General features: G+C 46.8%; 1 protein-coding gene across 2 annotated transcripts in view; it reads right to left on the reverse strand.

The window, feature by feature from the left end:
• Positions 1–15,598, reverse strand: part of ADAMTS17 (ADAM metallopeptidase with thrombospondin type 1 motif 17) — a 1,096,962-nt gene that overhangs the window by 102,680 nt on the left and 978,684 nt on the right. The window lies entirely within an intron of this gene.

The following is a 15,598-nucleotide window of genomic DNA, read 5'->3' on the forward strand; positions in this document are numbered from 1 at the left end:
CCCACGAGCATTCTGACCGCGGCGGTTCAGCCGCGGTCAGAAGCGGAAAGTCGGCGGTCTCCGGCCGACTTCCCGCTGCTCGGGGGAATCCTCCATGGCTGCGGAGCGCGCTCCGCAGCCATGGGGATTCTGACACCCCCTACCGCTATCCTGTTCCTGGCGGGTCTCCCGCCAGGAACAGGATGGCGGTAGGGAGTGCCGCGGGGCCCCTGGGGGCCCCTGCAGTGCCCATGCCAATGGCATGGGCACTGCAGGGGCCCCCGTAAGAGGGCCCCACTGTGTATTTCAGTGTCTGCAATGCAGACACTGAAATACGCGACGGGTGCAAACTGCACCCGTCGCACCCCTGCAACTACGCCGGCTCAATTCTGAGCCGGCGTCCTCGTTGCAGGGGCATTTCCTCTGGGCCGGCGGGCGCTCTTTTGGAGAGCACCCGCCGGCCCAGAGGAAATGTCTGAATGGCCGCCGCGGTCTTATGACCGCGGTGCGGTCATTTGGCGGCTCCCTCCAGGCGGGCGGTGCCCGCCGCCCGCCGGGCTCAGAATGAGCCCCTATGTCACATGCGCAGAGAGCTGCGCCAGAGAACATGACGACTAAGGCAGTGCCTGCGAAATTGGAGAGAGCACCCGAGAGCGTGACGTAACGCACGGGACAAGAGGCCATTCCAGCCGGCCTTTCAGCAACACAAGATGGCCACCGTTGGCCCATCACACAGGAGGTCATCAGAAGCGACCAACCCTGCAAAGCACACCCAGGTTCAAGCAAGACCCAGTGCCAAGAAAGCACTGCCTTGAGGCACAAGCACTGCGCCCTCAAGTGAAGAGGAAGCGGAAAAGAAAGTGACCCTCCGTCACTGCCCTGCAACGGGCCAGAGACTCAGCAAGGAGTGTCCTCCCCCACACTGCCTCAAGACGGAATCGGCAGTGACTCGCAACAGGCAAGAGGAGAGTCGCACAAGGAGTGTCCTCCCCCACACTGCCTCAAGACGGAGTCGGCAGTGACTCGCAACAGGCAAGAGGAGAGTCGCACACCCCAAGTGGCACGATGCCGCCCAGCAACACTGAGAAACGCCTAGTCCTTGGACAGGACAGGACCTTCTAAAGGTCCACACAACAAAGGAGAAGAAAGCGTGGCGCAGCACCACGCTATGAAGAAGGAAGAAAGAAGATTGTGTGACATCACCTGTCACACTGCAACACCTGACGACCACAGAAGAACAAGAACGGAAGATCAACAGGGTGGAGAGTTGGAGGATCATGCAACAAAGAAAGAGTGCACCCACAGACAAGACCGCCACAGGGGTGCGGGGACGTCACTGGAGACAGCTCAGCGGGAGTACCAAACGTAAGACGCCATGCGCGAACCGCGTACTTGCCCCACGCTTCACAGTGTGACCGTCCAAGCCACCTGTCACCGGCTGCTTAAAGCAGATGGCATCACTGCCAGCATCTGCACATGAGGAAAAGAAAGACTGCACTAGCTATGCCGAAGTCCCTCCAATCACCCTCACTCCAGCAACATCACTTGTCGTCCAGGTCTCCGAATGGCAAGCACCATCATTGCCATGTGCATCACGGTATCCATCAAAGGAGCAGTTAAACAACCAGACTGGAGTCCTACACCTCTGCTTTAATGCTCTGAAGAACCAGTCAACCAGTGACCAACTGCTCGCCCTGACTGTATCCTGCTCTCGGTGACAAGAGCAAGTCGTGACCTAGACCCATCTACCCCTGCAATTGCACGAGCGACTAGGCAGTGGCTCCCAGGAGGTCTTGCAGCTGCCCTATGTGGCACACAAGCAGCCCCAACGCAGACCACAAGCAGTCCCGTGACAACCCAGACAAGGGGCTTCTCAAGCTTGAGAGAGGTCTGGACATTGCCCTACCGATGAAGACAAAGAGACAAACAGGGCTGTGCATTTGGAGACTCCAACAGGTCACAGCACACCAAGACTTTCTTCAGTGAATTAACATGACACCAACTAGACACCCGCCTGGCAACGTGATAGACAATTGCCCTGAGTCCGTCTGAGAGCCCGCATGCACCTGATCCATGTCAGCAATCGCCCTGACCACGGAACATCCACCCTTGTGGTTGCACGAATGATTTGGCCATGGCTCCTGTCGGAGAGCCTGCAGCGGCCGGCAGATGGCCCACACGCAGCCCAGCACAGTCCATGCCAATCCCGTGGCAAACCCATCGAAAGGGCCTCGAGGAAGTTCCATAGTGAAGAATCCAAAACCGAGAGGTGGTCTGGAACCAGCTCCGCCATCAGAGGGTCAGAACATACAAAGGTTTCAGAGGAGGACCTCACGCCATCACAGATGTCATCCGTCTTCAAGGGATTGGCCTTCGTGAAGCCAGGATGTCTCGGCAAGCAGATTCACAGTAGATTCCACCAACGCTCGTGATGCACCCAATTCGGGTGATGCACCCAATTCGAATGACACACCCAATTTGAATGATATGCCCTATTTGAACAAATTGAACTGTAAACACCACCAGCCTCGCCACGAGTGCCCACAGGACTGAAGCACGGTGCATCAGTGGACACTTGTCCAACCATCTGACTGTCAGAGTCTGGATTTCTTCCACACTGTGTTCGTGCCCGGCTGTGACTGGTTAAATCATGAACTCATGCAGAAGGGTGTGGGTGCTCCCAGCTGCACCTGCCCACGGCAATCCTGCAGCCTGCCTTCTTGAGGCCGAGAGACTGATGGTGGTGTTTTTGTTACTCTGTTTTTCTCTTTCAGGTTGGACTTTGTTTTTGTTCCTCAAAGTTTTGGAGGAATGTAGTGTCCTGCTGGACACGTTCTAGTGTTTGGGCAGCCTCTCTGCTGAGGGCTGGCCTCCCACATACACCCCAAACCCACCCAACACAGGCATCACCGGTCAGGTGACCCCGGCAATAAAAGGGGCCGGGTGCACGTCCCCAGGGCCACTTCTCCCGACCATGCCACTGTGTCTGTGTGACTTATTCTAGTAGCATGAGGGCCTAGGGCCCCAACACTACAGAAGTGATCAATCAATAATTGTAACTCTGGTATCATAGATCAATAGTTAACAACTGATCCACCAGGTCACATGCCCATCCACAGTAGCAATTATTGATGAGTCATGTTAATACTAAATGAGGTGTTAGAGTATGCCAGTTATCAAGCTAATTTGATCCACGTGCTTGATGAGGCCTCCTTTAAAAGTAGGTTTCTTCTTAGCGAGAACTCCGAAGTATAGTGTCCTGTGACTGTTAGCCTGTCGTGTGAAAGGGATTCCGGTAGCATGTGACTGCTCGTGTGTGCACAGAGCGAGAGTGGTGTCTGCAGTGTGAGGCAGCTTTGTGAAGGGTGGTACAGTAATGTTGTCAGTGTGTGACCACTAGTCTCTGAGGAGTGTCAGGTGGCTCTTGATGGGACAATACCTAATCACTGGTGACAGAGATCTTGGGAGTCGGTTGAGGTATCGCTGGAGATGAATAGGGCATCATAGGACGCGAGCAGTTATCAGAACCACACGTGGTGGGAAGTAAAATGTCCAAAATCCCAGTTTACGGAGTATAGCAGCCAGTCTAAAGTTTATTGTGAAATTAATCCCACTCCCATTACGGGGTGAAATACCTTAGTTGCAAACAACTTGATTGAAACAGATTTAACTGAAGTAAGGCCAATTGCGTGCTTATGGGAGCGCATCCATGGCATGCTGTGACACAAACAATGTGCACGATACACATACCACTCATACAGCACGTGTTGTTGCAACCCTCCACATTTCAACGGAGCGGGAAACAGGCTCACCAGAGTCAGACCACAGATCGGGCGCTTCCTCTTACTGGTGCACACCTACAGGAAGTCATCAAAATTCTTACACGAGTTAAAAAAAATAAAGCTCACTGACATTATCAAAATGTACAGAGTTTATTAAAATAAGTGTGGCAACTTAGACTCGGGACTACAGTGAGCTGTAATAATTATTAAATAAAATAAAAAAAACACACATAACGATATCGTGCCTTTTGGCCTATGTATTTGTAAGTGTTGTGGGGCATGAGAAAACGTGTTTCTATTTTTAGGCTGTGACCTGTGAGCAAAAAATGTAGGTACCCAACAGATCTGTGGGGAAGACGGAGATAGGTAAAATACACCGGCCTTATATTATGTACTCAGCCACCAGATGTCTCTGTTGCCCCGAAGAAGCAACGAAACCCTCACCAGCATTTCGTGCACACACAAAGCTGGCAGACCAATAAAATTTCGATCGTGGCTGCAAAATAATTAGAATTCGTCTGTTTTTTTTAAGTTTAATTTTAAACAAAAGATCTGTCCTGCAGACTAATATATCAGGCAGCCATGAGAACATATTTATATATTTTTTTAAACAAATGTTTAGCAGGTCATTCATTAGCACTCAACTTTAAACCTTGGCCCTGCTCACCTAACGATACTTTCTCCAAAAAAAAGAAAGAAATCTCCCAAAGAACTAGTTTCAAATTATCTCTCTTTTGAAATGTGCAGGCAAATATGTTGTAGAAAAGTGATGAAGGAAGCGGCGATTTTCCCATTGTAGGTAGAAGCAGATAAAAGTGATGTAGCAGACATGGAATGTGCTATTGTACTCCGACGCTGACAGATGACACATTGTACAATCACTATTACTGAATGTGGTACTGCAGACATAGAATATTCCGCTGTACCGTGATGGCTACAGAACGTGATGCTGCAGTCGTGGAATGTCCCATTGTACTTTGAGGCTGGCATATTGTGATGTGGCAGGCAAGTGCATTTAGTTACATTTTTAGACTGCGCAGGCCAAGCCCCAAGGGCGTGGGAGCACCGCACAAAAATAAGAATTTGCAGTGTACAGCAAAATGGTTGCAGTGAAAAAACACAGTTACGTGTGCAGTACATACTCTGCATCCAGAAGGAGCTCAGACATATAATAAAACATTTGACATGGATAAACATATTCCTAATTTACAGTGTGCAGGGGCAGCTGCCAGCAGCTGAAAAATAAATCAATATTTTAATATTGTTTTATTTTTCAGCGGCTGGCTCATCCAGCAGGTGCTGGGAGGGGTGGGGCTGATCCATGGGAGGGAGGTGGAGAGGGAGTGGAGTCAGTGGACTAAGTGCGCATGGCACTTTGGCCGGCCGTTTTAGGCTGTCCAAACTGACATGCGCACTTAAGTTTCTCGAATCCAGCTGTGTTGCACAGAACCCAGTGCACTGTCTGAGCAGCAGACCAAGCCGCTCAGACCAATCCTGACGCTGCTCTCATGCTAGTTATAGTATCAGAGCAACACCAACACCATCGAGGAAAGAGGACAGAGGCTCCGAAAAGGTACTTTTTTTGGGGGGGTAATTATTTTATTTCCCCCCTACCCTACCCCTTCCCTTGAGATTTGCGGTAGCAGCTGCTGCCAGTGCATGACTATGCATATAATTCCAAGACTAAAAAAATGCACTACTCAGCAAATATGATATTGCCTAATTTCCAGAATTTCTTCATATGGATAATTCCATAATATGCAGATAAGCACTTAGGGCCTAATTATGAGTGTGGCGGTCCTTGGACTGCCACACTCGCTGTGGCTATCGGACGGCTGCAGTTGTGGTGTTCCGACTGCCATATTTCATGGTTGGCGGGCAGCCCCCCCAACCTACCGCAGTTTCTGCCGGGATCGGAGATCCGATGGACTGACGGCGGGGCTGGTTGTATTCAGCCAGGTTGGCGCTGAACTCAGTACCACCCTGCTGATTACAACCTTGTTCTCTGCTATCCTTTTCATGGCGGTTCCACCTCCGTGAAAGGGTTGGTGGAAAACAGATGAATGGGGGGATAGGGGAGCCCCAGCACTGCCCATGCCTGTGGCAGGGGTTCCTCTTCCCAGCACCCTCGTAATTCGCACTGTCTGCAGTGCAGACCATGCACATTACAAGGGTGCTTGTGCTCCCTTTGTTTGGCAGCATTGCTGCCACTACTTTCCCACTGGGCTGACCGGCAGCCCAGCGAGAAAGTTTTATTGGGGCCGGCGGGGAAGTAGCCAGCATGGTGGCAACCACCCCGTTTGGAGTTTGGCTGACAGATATTCCTGTCTGCCAAACTCATAATCGGGCCCTTATTGCCCAGTTCCCACAATGCCCCAGTCAGCACACATTGTCCTGTTTCTATATTGCTTCATTAAGAATACATTTCAACAGACAATATGCCTGGGTGAGGTGATATTTTTTCAAAGTAAGTTAAAGACTGGGAAGACTTATCAAATTACTGATTCTCCTCCTGGTATCATCGCAAGTGAGGCCCGGAAGGGATGTTCCCTAACAGTGGAGATTGATAAGTAGCATACAACAGTGAAGGAAAAGAAAAAATAGCAAAAAAGAAATAAAAGGGACTAATCTAATGTTATGACTACTAATGTCAATACATTGAGGCTAATGAAGGTAGCTATATTTCAGTTATATGTATCTGAAGAAACTATAACTCATGCCAGAAAGTAACTTTAGGCACGAGTTATAGTTTCTTAACATAAGTATAACTGTAACTGAGTTTCTCTAGTTTTGTGTGGGTAAAACGTGAACCTACCTACAACGTCACTGTAACCTTTGTTTTTTTCCCAGTGAATATCAGATAAAAATAGGGAAAAGCTAATGCGGTACAAGTTACTAAGGTTGGGGGAGGGGACATATTACAGTCTCTACCTAATTAATTATTCAAACAGTAAGAATACAGAGAGTTGGTTGCAAGCTGCACTATTTAAAACTATAATTCACAGAGGTCAAAGGATACGGAAGGACTAGACTGTAATTTTACTGTGTTGCAGTGTTTTCTGAAATTTTGTGATATGAGATGCTTGGACAAACTGGATATTGTGTGTCCGCAAAAAATCTGAAAACATTTTCTGGGTTTGATTTAGTCGATTTTATGTTTTTTCACATTCCCAGTTACCTCTGCAAAAGGCCACTCAAAAGAAGGTCCCGCCATGCTATTGAGATTCAGTATTAACTGGTAGGTGAATCCCCTGATTAGATTCAGTATTAACTGGTAGGTGACTCCCCTGATTAGATTCAGTATTAACTGGTAGGTGACTCCCCTGATTATTTTGTAAACACCTATTTTTGAGAAAGATAATTTTGGTGAACTATAGAAATACAACTATAGAGGAATTGTTGTGTAATATTCAGGCTTACCTCACTATCGACACCTTAACAAGGTTAAGGTCAAGATTCCAGTTTTGCAACTTTTTAAGTCAGCAGGAGCTTGTAATGCACATTTCACAACAGTTTCACAACAAAACTGTAGAATGGGTTTGAGTATATGGTTTCATGGTTGGGATTAGACATTTCAAAATTAAGGAACAACAGAATAATGCAGAGTGTGACTTAATTAAACCCTGGCCATATACTGTTACTTTACTAAATGGTAGATGGAAGGTGCGCACCCAAACTAATTTCAACTGTAGTAAGAAGGATGTCTCCCCAATGAGTGATTATGGTCTGGCCTCCTACTTTAGTTTTGAGTACATTCACTAATTTAAAGTTGAGAAGAAAAACGTAAGAGTAAAAATTACCAACTAGAGAGAAATCACCCTTGAACTTTGATTCTGCCCACTGTTGATTCATCGGCACACTCAACCTATAAATTGCAAAATAAGTGTAAAATGACTGAGTACAAACAAATTATTCAGACTGGCTTGGGGAGAATGCAGATGGAATGGATAATACTCTGGCCGTCATTATGAGTTTAACGGACAGGAAAGCCTGTCTGACAAACTCCTGACAGGGTGGCTGCTGCCTTCGTGGCGCCACTCTGCCGGACCTATTAGGAGTTTACCGCTAGGCAGATGGGAGAAACCTCAGTTTCCGTCTGTGTCCTAGCAGGAAACAAGCTTCAGCATTGTCTCTAGCTTGTAATCGAGCCTGCAGGGTTCACTAGCATCCTTGCAATGTTCACTGTCTGCACAGCAGTCTGACCGCCAGGGTCTTAATGTGGTTGTCGGTTGTCGGACCGCCACAGCAGCGGCGGTCTTCGCTGCCATTGCGGGGCTGGTGGTCTGAAGACTCCCAGGCTCGTAATGAGGCCCTTTGTGTTCTGGCCTGGATTGGCTTCTGGTCAAGCTGCAGTTGTACCAGGATCAGATGAAGGCAGCAGACCTTGAGTTAGCTGTGCTTCATATTCCACTAATAAGGATCCATTAACTCTGACCCAGGAAGTTAGTAAATCTAAAGTTAAAACACAAACAGGATATTCAAGATACAATGCAGAAGTTCACTATTCATCCTTGTCTTTCAAAAGGGAATATACAAAAAGTTTAGTAAATTGAGGCAAACTCTTAGAAAAGGAGGCAGTTAAAAAAGTTGCAATAGGTGAGAAAGGATGGTCCTCCTACTTTGAAGATTTATATGAAGATAGAATTGAACTTGCCCCATTTATCACTTCTGCTAGTACAGTAGACTAATAGGATGTATCAATACAAATTCTACAGGAGCAAATAGCAGTAACTGTAAAACAAATTGCCAAATTTTCTTGCTCAAGGCCAGACCCCGTGTGGAAATCTACTCCAGTTTTTTGGTTAGAATTTATAATTGTCTAATTATTGTGGTATAGCAGCTCAAATTCTGCATTCAATGAAAGCAAATATTATTCTTTTAAAGTACCCTACCAGGCAATTGATCATGTGTTTGATCTTGGCACAGTGGGCAAGCTTTCTGCAAGATACACACTAGGAGTTTTTGAGTCCTGTGCTCAGATAAATACATCTATCATTCTTGAACACAGGGGTTTTAGACCTAACTGTTGTATGGTAGACAATATGTTGACCGTGCAGCTTGACACTGAAAAGTATGTGCTGAAGAGGAACCAGAAAGTATATGTAGCATTTACCTACTTGTCCTGTATGTTTGACCGGGTAAATCATCAAACAGAGTGGGATATTCCATTGCTTGATTTCCTATCTTTGCATTTTAACTATGGGGAAGAAAAATGCCCTAAAATATAATCTCGAGGTGGAAAATGGAATCAACTAGGGGTACTCCCAATTGTTTTCAATTTATAATTCTGGTCTTCCAGATAGTTTGCAAAATATTTTACACTATATTTGGGAAGATCTGTGTTGCCTCTCATAATGTAGTTAGAAGGCATAGTATTGTTTGGTCTATCGTCCATAATTGGCCTACAGAGGGGATATCATGCTCTTCTTTCACAGTATGCTCAGGATCACAAGTGAAGCAAACAAAGCAAAATACTGATTTTTTGGGCTTGGATTTTCGCTAGTCCTCAATAGTCAGTAGCTTATAGCAAGCGAATAAGCTGGACATGGTAAAAATATGCACCTGGTGGTGACTTTTAACAGCAATTTATATTGGGGGACACAGACTGCTAAAGCTCTTTCAGTGGGCATGGGTCTCCTACAGTATTTTAAAGCATTTGGCAAAGGGGCATGAATAACAAAGCAGGAGATCAGGTAATGAGGTGTTATATATTACAAGGGAACTTCCAGTGGAACAAAGGACGTATCTCAACCTGACCTCACTACATTCTAATGACATCACTGCACAATCAGGGAAATGACTAGCTAGAATTGTAAATGGTACTGAACATTCCAATACTGCAACATACAGGTTAAAACATCCTATCCCAAACACCTAGGTATGCGTTTCCTAAATTATGGCCATTGAACTTATACGTATTTGCTTTGAATTTGCAGGCAACTCTTAAGATGGGAAAAGTTGAAGAGGGACTTACTTGAAATTATAACTGGGTTACAATATAGAGTAAAGCTTAATCAGGTATATTAAAACCACTTTGTGGCAAGACGTGTAGATGGAACTTGGTAAAAGAATAAATCTTCACAAAATAGTGGTGGTCTACCTTGCAGATTCGGGAACCAAATAAGTTAAGAATCCGAGCAAAACATCCTATTACCCAATTCACACCTTGGCTCAAGGGCCTGCTAGGTTGAAGAGCTTTGATAAAGATTCTAAGGCAACAACCCAAACCTGAAACCACTGACACCCACCACAACCTCATCAACTGCCTCCTTCTGAATATACACTCCTCCACAAGCACACCACCGAACTCTGGAACCTCATCAACTCCACCTGTCCAGACATTGCCGTCCTAACCAAGACCTGAACCAACCTTACCTCTGGAATGAACATCGCCATCGCAATCCCGGACGGTTACAACTTCCTAAGGACGGACCGACCCTCATGTCCGGGCGGAGGACTGGCCATTGTACACAATTCCTCACTCCGCATCACTGTCAACACAGAGGAACACTGCACTGCAATGGAACACCTACACTTCCTGATCCACACCACACACAACTCTTCCCTCCACGGCACCCTAGTCTAGAGACCACCTGGACCCCCACCCAGCATTCATCAACGCCACTGTAGGCATCTCCAGCCCCTACGCCATGGCGTCCACTAAATACCTTCTCCTGGGCGACTTGAATTTCCACCTCGAGGACCACAATGACCGAAACACCACTTCCCTACTCGACAATCTCGCCACCCTCGGCCTCTAGCAACTGATCCCCACACACCCTGCAGGACACACACTAGACCCCAATTTTAACTCAAGCAACCGGATCACCTTCAAGAATACCTCCACTCCGGACTGGACCAATGATCACTGCATACAATTCTCCATCACCACACCCAACAGCCGCCTCCGTGTCCCCAGGGCCCCCCCACAGGTAATGGAACAGAATCACCACAACCGACCCAGCCCCCCAGAACCCACCCAAACCATCCACAGTTGGTCAATGCTCACCACAGAAGAGACTGAAATCATCAAGAACAGCATTCACTCCGGTGCTCCAACACACCCTTGTCCTCACCACATCTACAACAGAGCCAGTGCATCCATCGCCCACGAACTGCACAATACGCTGAACTGCTCCATCATAATAGTCACCTTCCTTGAAGATTGCAAACACGCTGAAGTCCGCCCCCTCCTGAAGAAATGCACAGCAGACCAATAAGAGCTCAAGAATGTCCGACCCATCTTGCTGCTACCTTACCCAGCCAAAGTCCTGGAAAAAGCCATAAACTCGCAACTGCAACAGTTCCTCGAGGACAACAACTCTCTGGATACCTCTCAGTCTGGATTCCACAGCAATCACAGCATGTAGACAGCTCTTCTTGCAGCCACTAATGACATCCGCACACTCCTTGACCACGGACACACCGCAACACTCATACTCCTCAACCTCTCAGCAGCCTTCGACACGGTCTCCCACAGCACCTTATGCACCAGACTTCATGACACAGGAATCCGCGGAAAAGCCTTGCAATGGATCCACTTATTCCTCACCGGAAGAACACAGAGAGTCAGGCTCCCACCCTTCATATCCAAACCAACAAAAGTCAGCTGCGGAGTCCCTCAGGGATCCTTCCTGATCCCAACGCTCTTTAACATATGCATGGCCCCACCGGCAGCCAACATCAGAGACCACGAAATGAACATTGTGTCATATGCCGATGACACACAACTCATCATATCCCTCACTGAAGACCCGCACAAAGCTAAAAGGAACTTTCACACCGGGATGAAAACCATTGCCGCCTGGATAAGGGAGAGCTGCCTCAAGCTCAACTCGGACAAGACCAAGCTCATCATCTTCGGAAACTCCACCTCAGCCTGGGACAACTCCTGGTGGCCCACATCGCTCAGCGCACCACCTACTCCGACTGACCACGCCTGCAACCTAGGAATCATCCTCGACTCCTCCCTATCAATGACCGGACAGGTAAACGCAGTCACCTCTTTCTGCTGCCATATCCTCCGCCAACTATGCAAAAACTTCAAATGGATCCTGGACGGCTGCCGCAGAACAATCACCCACACCCTAGTCACTAGCAAGCTTGACTACGTCAACACACTCTACACTGGCACCACAACGAAGAACATCAAGAAACAACAACTCATCCAGAACACCACCGCAAGACTCGTCCTGAACCTCCCCCACCAAGAACACATCTCCCAAAACCTGTGGACCTTCCATTGGCTCCCAGTAGAGAAGCAAATCAACTTCAAACTACTCACCCACACCTACAAGGCCCTGCACAACATCAGACCGGCCTACCTGAACCACTGCATCTCTTTCCATAACCCTGCCAGACCCCCTCTGCTCAGCAGGCGCTAGCTACTGTCCCACGCATCTGGAAAACCACAGCGGGAAGAAGATCTTTTGCCTACCTCGCAGCCAACAGCTGGAACAACCTGCCCACACACCTCAGACAAAGCCCATCTCTCACTATCTTCAGGAGGAACTTCAAAACATGGCTGTTCGAATGAGGCCCAGACCCAACACCAGTGCCTAGAGACCCTCACCGGTGAGTAGTTGCGCTTTACAAAAACTGATTGATTGAATGATTTATTGAAGGTGAAAAGACTCTTTAGTTGTTCACTTGTTCAGCAGGAGTGAATGCCATTTCAAGTTTTAAGTCCACTTGGCCCTGATGTGAGATACTATTATTTAAATTTTTAGAAGGAGATGTCAGATCTGGTAAAAATGCCTGGGCTCAGACCACTCGTAGCAAACTCCATATAGAATATGCTTTTGGTAATAACCTGACACAAGACAACTCATGCTCTTTTTGTGTGGGTCTGCAAGAACATATGAGTATGCTTTTAAAACAGTTATTGGAAAGTCGTGCTATAGTTCAACCGTGGATGCATCATTATATCTGGTCTAATGTCCATATTCTGTAAATGTTTGGTATACATAGCACAGATTTCTAAAACAACAGTTGATTTTTATGTAAATTGCATGCTTGTAATTGGGTAAAACCTTAAGGTACATAAAAAGTGATGTTTGGAATGCTTGAATTAATCTCAGCCAAAAGTAATTACTGGAACCATGCTATACCTGGTTGATGAGCCCTAATTAGGTCAAAACCGGTCCTGGGTTGATTGTGTTCTGGTCCAGAGAGGCCCGGGTATGGTACTTTAGGCTGGACTATTCCATTCCCTCTGCATCAGGTTAAATACTGATTTGCATACTTTTAGGTGCAAACTGATGCTGAATGGTGTGCAAATTAACGATGGACTAGGATGCAGCCTGAGTACTTACCAGTGGCTGAGATTATTTCAAGCATTCCATCCATCACTTTTTGTATACTTTAATTGGATGATTGTATTGTTTACTGGAATTTGCCCTTACAATACTACATAAAATACTACACATACCCAAGTGAGCACATGTATTGCTCAGTTTTAGCCATTCGTCAGTCTGCATATTTTGGTCAGTTTCCTCATTGTTCATTAATTACATAGAGCCTCATCACGAGTCTGTTGGTTTTCAGACCGCCAGACTAGTGGTTGTGGTCAGACCGCTGTGACTTTGACGGTCCGACCATGAAATTATGACTATATCGGTTGGACTGTCAAAGGACTGCTGACCCCACCACCCCACAGGAACATGGTTTCTGACGGCATGATGGCGGTCAGGCTTATTATCAGCCATGGCGGTGCTGAACTTAGTGCTGCCATGCTGATTACAACCTCTCTTTCCCCCCAGCCTTTTCATGGCTGGGATCCTCCCATGAAAAAGCTGGTGGAAAGGTAGTGCAGTGGGCCACAGGGAGGCCCCTGAACTGCCCATGACCATGTTGTGGCCAGTGCAGGGGCCCCTTGCCCAGCAACGTCTGAATGAGCACTGTCTGCTATGCACTAATTGGGTGAAGAAATTTGGAGTCAAGTTTGACAATAATTTTTTTTGTTGCTGCATTAAAACACTGTAACAGGGGTATGTTCTTCTGTGATTAAGGGCCAGATGTATCAAAGGGTTTTACCCATTCTGTGTCAATGGGAAATGCTTTGATACATATGGCCCTAAGTCTCTAAAAAAATCTGTTGACTCTCTAACATTTTCATCAAGGAATTCTGTTGTTCATGCCCACGTCACCTAAGGCTTGATTATTACAATAGTCTCCTCTTGGGTTTGCCTAACTAATATCTGATCCCGAAGCTGCAGGTGGTACATAATGCTGCAGCCAGCCTCTCTCATCAAAGCTCCATCACTGAGGATTTCTGATAGCTCCACTGGTTACCAGTTGGAAAAAACGGATTCTTTTTCAAAGCTTTAACTTTGGCCTATTATGTTAGTTCTAAATTCTTCTCTGATTATTTTGTTCCCTACCTTCTACCAAGAACGCTGAGATCTGCCTGTAATAATCTGCTATCTATCCCAGTTCAGGTTACAAATGGGGTTGGGTGGTGGGGGTCTGATCTGCATCTGTTCTCGGGCAAAGGCATGGAACAATCTTCCGCTAGCTCTAAAGCAAGCTGCCAACCTTGCTACTTTCAGAAAGCTTCTGAACCTAGCTTTTCACTCAATGTTAAGGATTATTTTCCAAAGGGACAAGTTTTTTCTTTTGTTTCAGTGTTGTTAGCGCTGAGATGCCTCTTGAGGTGGTTGTTGCACCATGTTCATTTATTCATGAAGTCATACATTATATTATTATATTATCATAATGCTGAAATTATTAGATGCTAGTGCCGAGGGCACTTGCTCAATAGTGATAAGTGCAACACTTAAATACATAAGTGTACAACACAGCAGGGATGTCAAGTCAAGAAGTCCAGTGACAAAGTTCAGTACAAATTATTCATCTTTGTTCAAACCGGTTCATGAAAGACAACCCTGGGTAATGATGATGTTTTGACCCTATACTAATAACAAGCTGGTCTCATCAGGACAGGTGCTGTCTCTGTAAAGAATCATGTAGTTGAGCCATGAACGAATTTCGTCTTCACTGACCATGAACTGTTGTAGTCTCTACTCACAACTCACTGTATAATTTCTCAATTATAGCTGTACTGATTCATTTAACTGACTCAGTAATACTTTCTCCTATGCCAGTCGTTACTGGCCTCGGTGTTTCCGATCACTCCTATTTGTGTGTAACATGTGGTGTGGAAAGCTACACGATTGTCTAGAAATCTCAGTATTATTATGCTTTAATAATACAATATGATGTCTTTGAAAAAAAGATTACCAATGTGAGTACCTGCTGCTTCATGTTTAATTGGTTCATCTATGGTGACAGGTTGGATTTAAAGGCCCTCATTATGACTTTGGCGGTCTATTTCGTAGACCGCCGAAGTCACGCCCGCCACATGACCGCTAGTGTTGGCAGCCTTCAGACTGCCATATTATGGCTGCTGGCTGCTCTCTGCCACTATTTGGCGGGGAACCCACCAGCAGCCATACTGGTGGTCAGCCGTCTAGTGGAGCTTACTCCGTCACCACCGCCACGTCACCACAACACCGTCCGCTGCATTACAACATTGTAGATGGCGTGGCAGTGTTGTGTTGACGGGGTGCTGGCGACGGAGCAAGCGACATGGACCCCGTTCCCTCCCAGACAACCACCGCGACCATTAGGTAAGGTGATCGACCAACCGGGGAGGTGGGGGAATGTGTTGAGTGTTGTGTGTGTAAACGGGGGTATGTGAATGGAGGGGGGTGTTGTGTGTGCATGTGTGTGCAAGTGTCTGTATGCTTGTGTGAATGCGTGTATGAGGGGGTGGGGAGAGTATGTGTGCGTGTATGCGGCAGGTAGGCAGGGTGTTGTGGCCGTGTGTGCAAGTG

The sequence above is a fragment of the Pleurodeles waltl genome, chromosome 3_1 (assembly GCF_031143425.1).
Source record: "Pleurodeles waltl isolate 20211129_DDA chromosome 3_1, aPleWal1.hap1.20221129, whole genome shotgun sequence".
In the NCBI taxonomy this organism is placed as follows: domain Eukaryota; kingdom Metazoa; phylum Chordata; class Amphibia; order Caudata; family Salamandridae; genus Pleurodeles; species Pleurodeles waltl.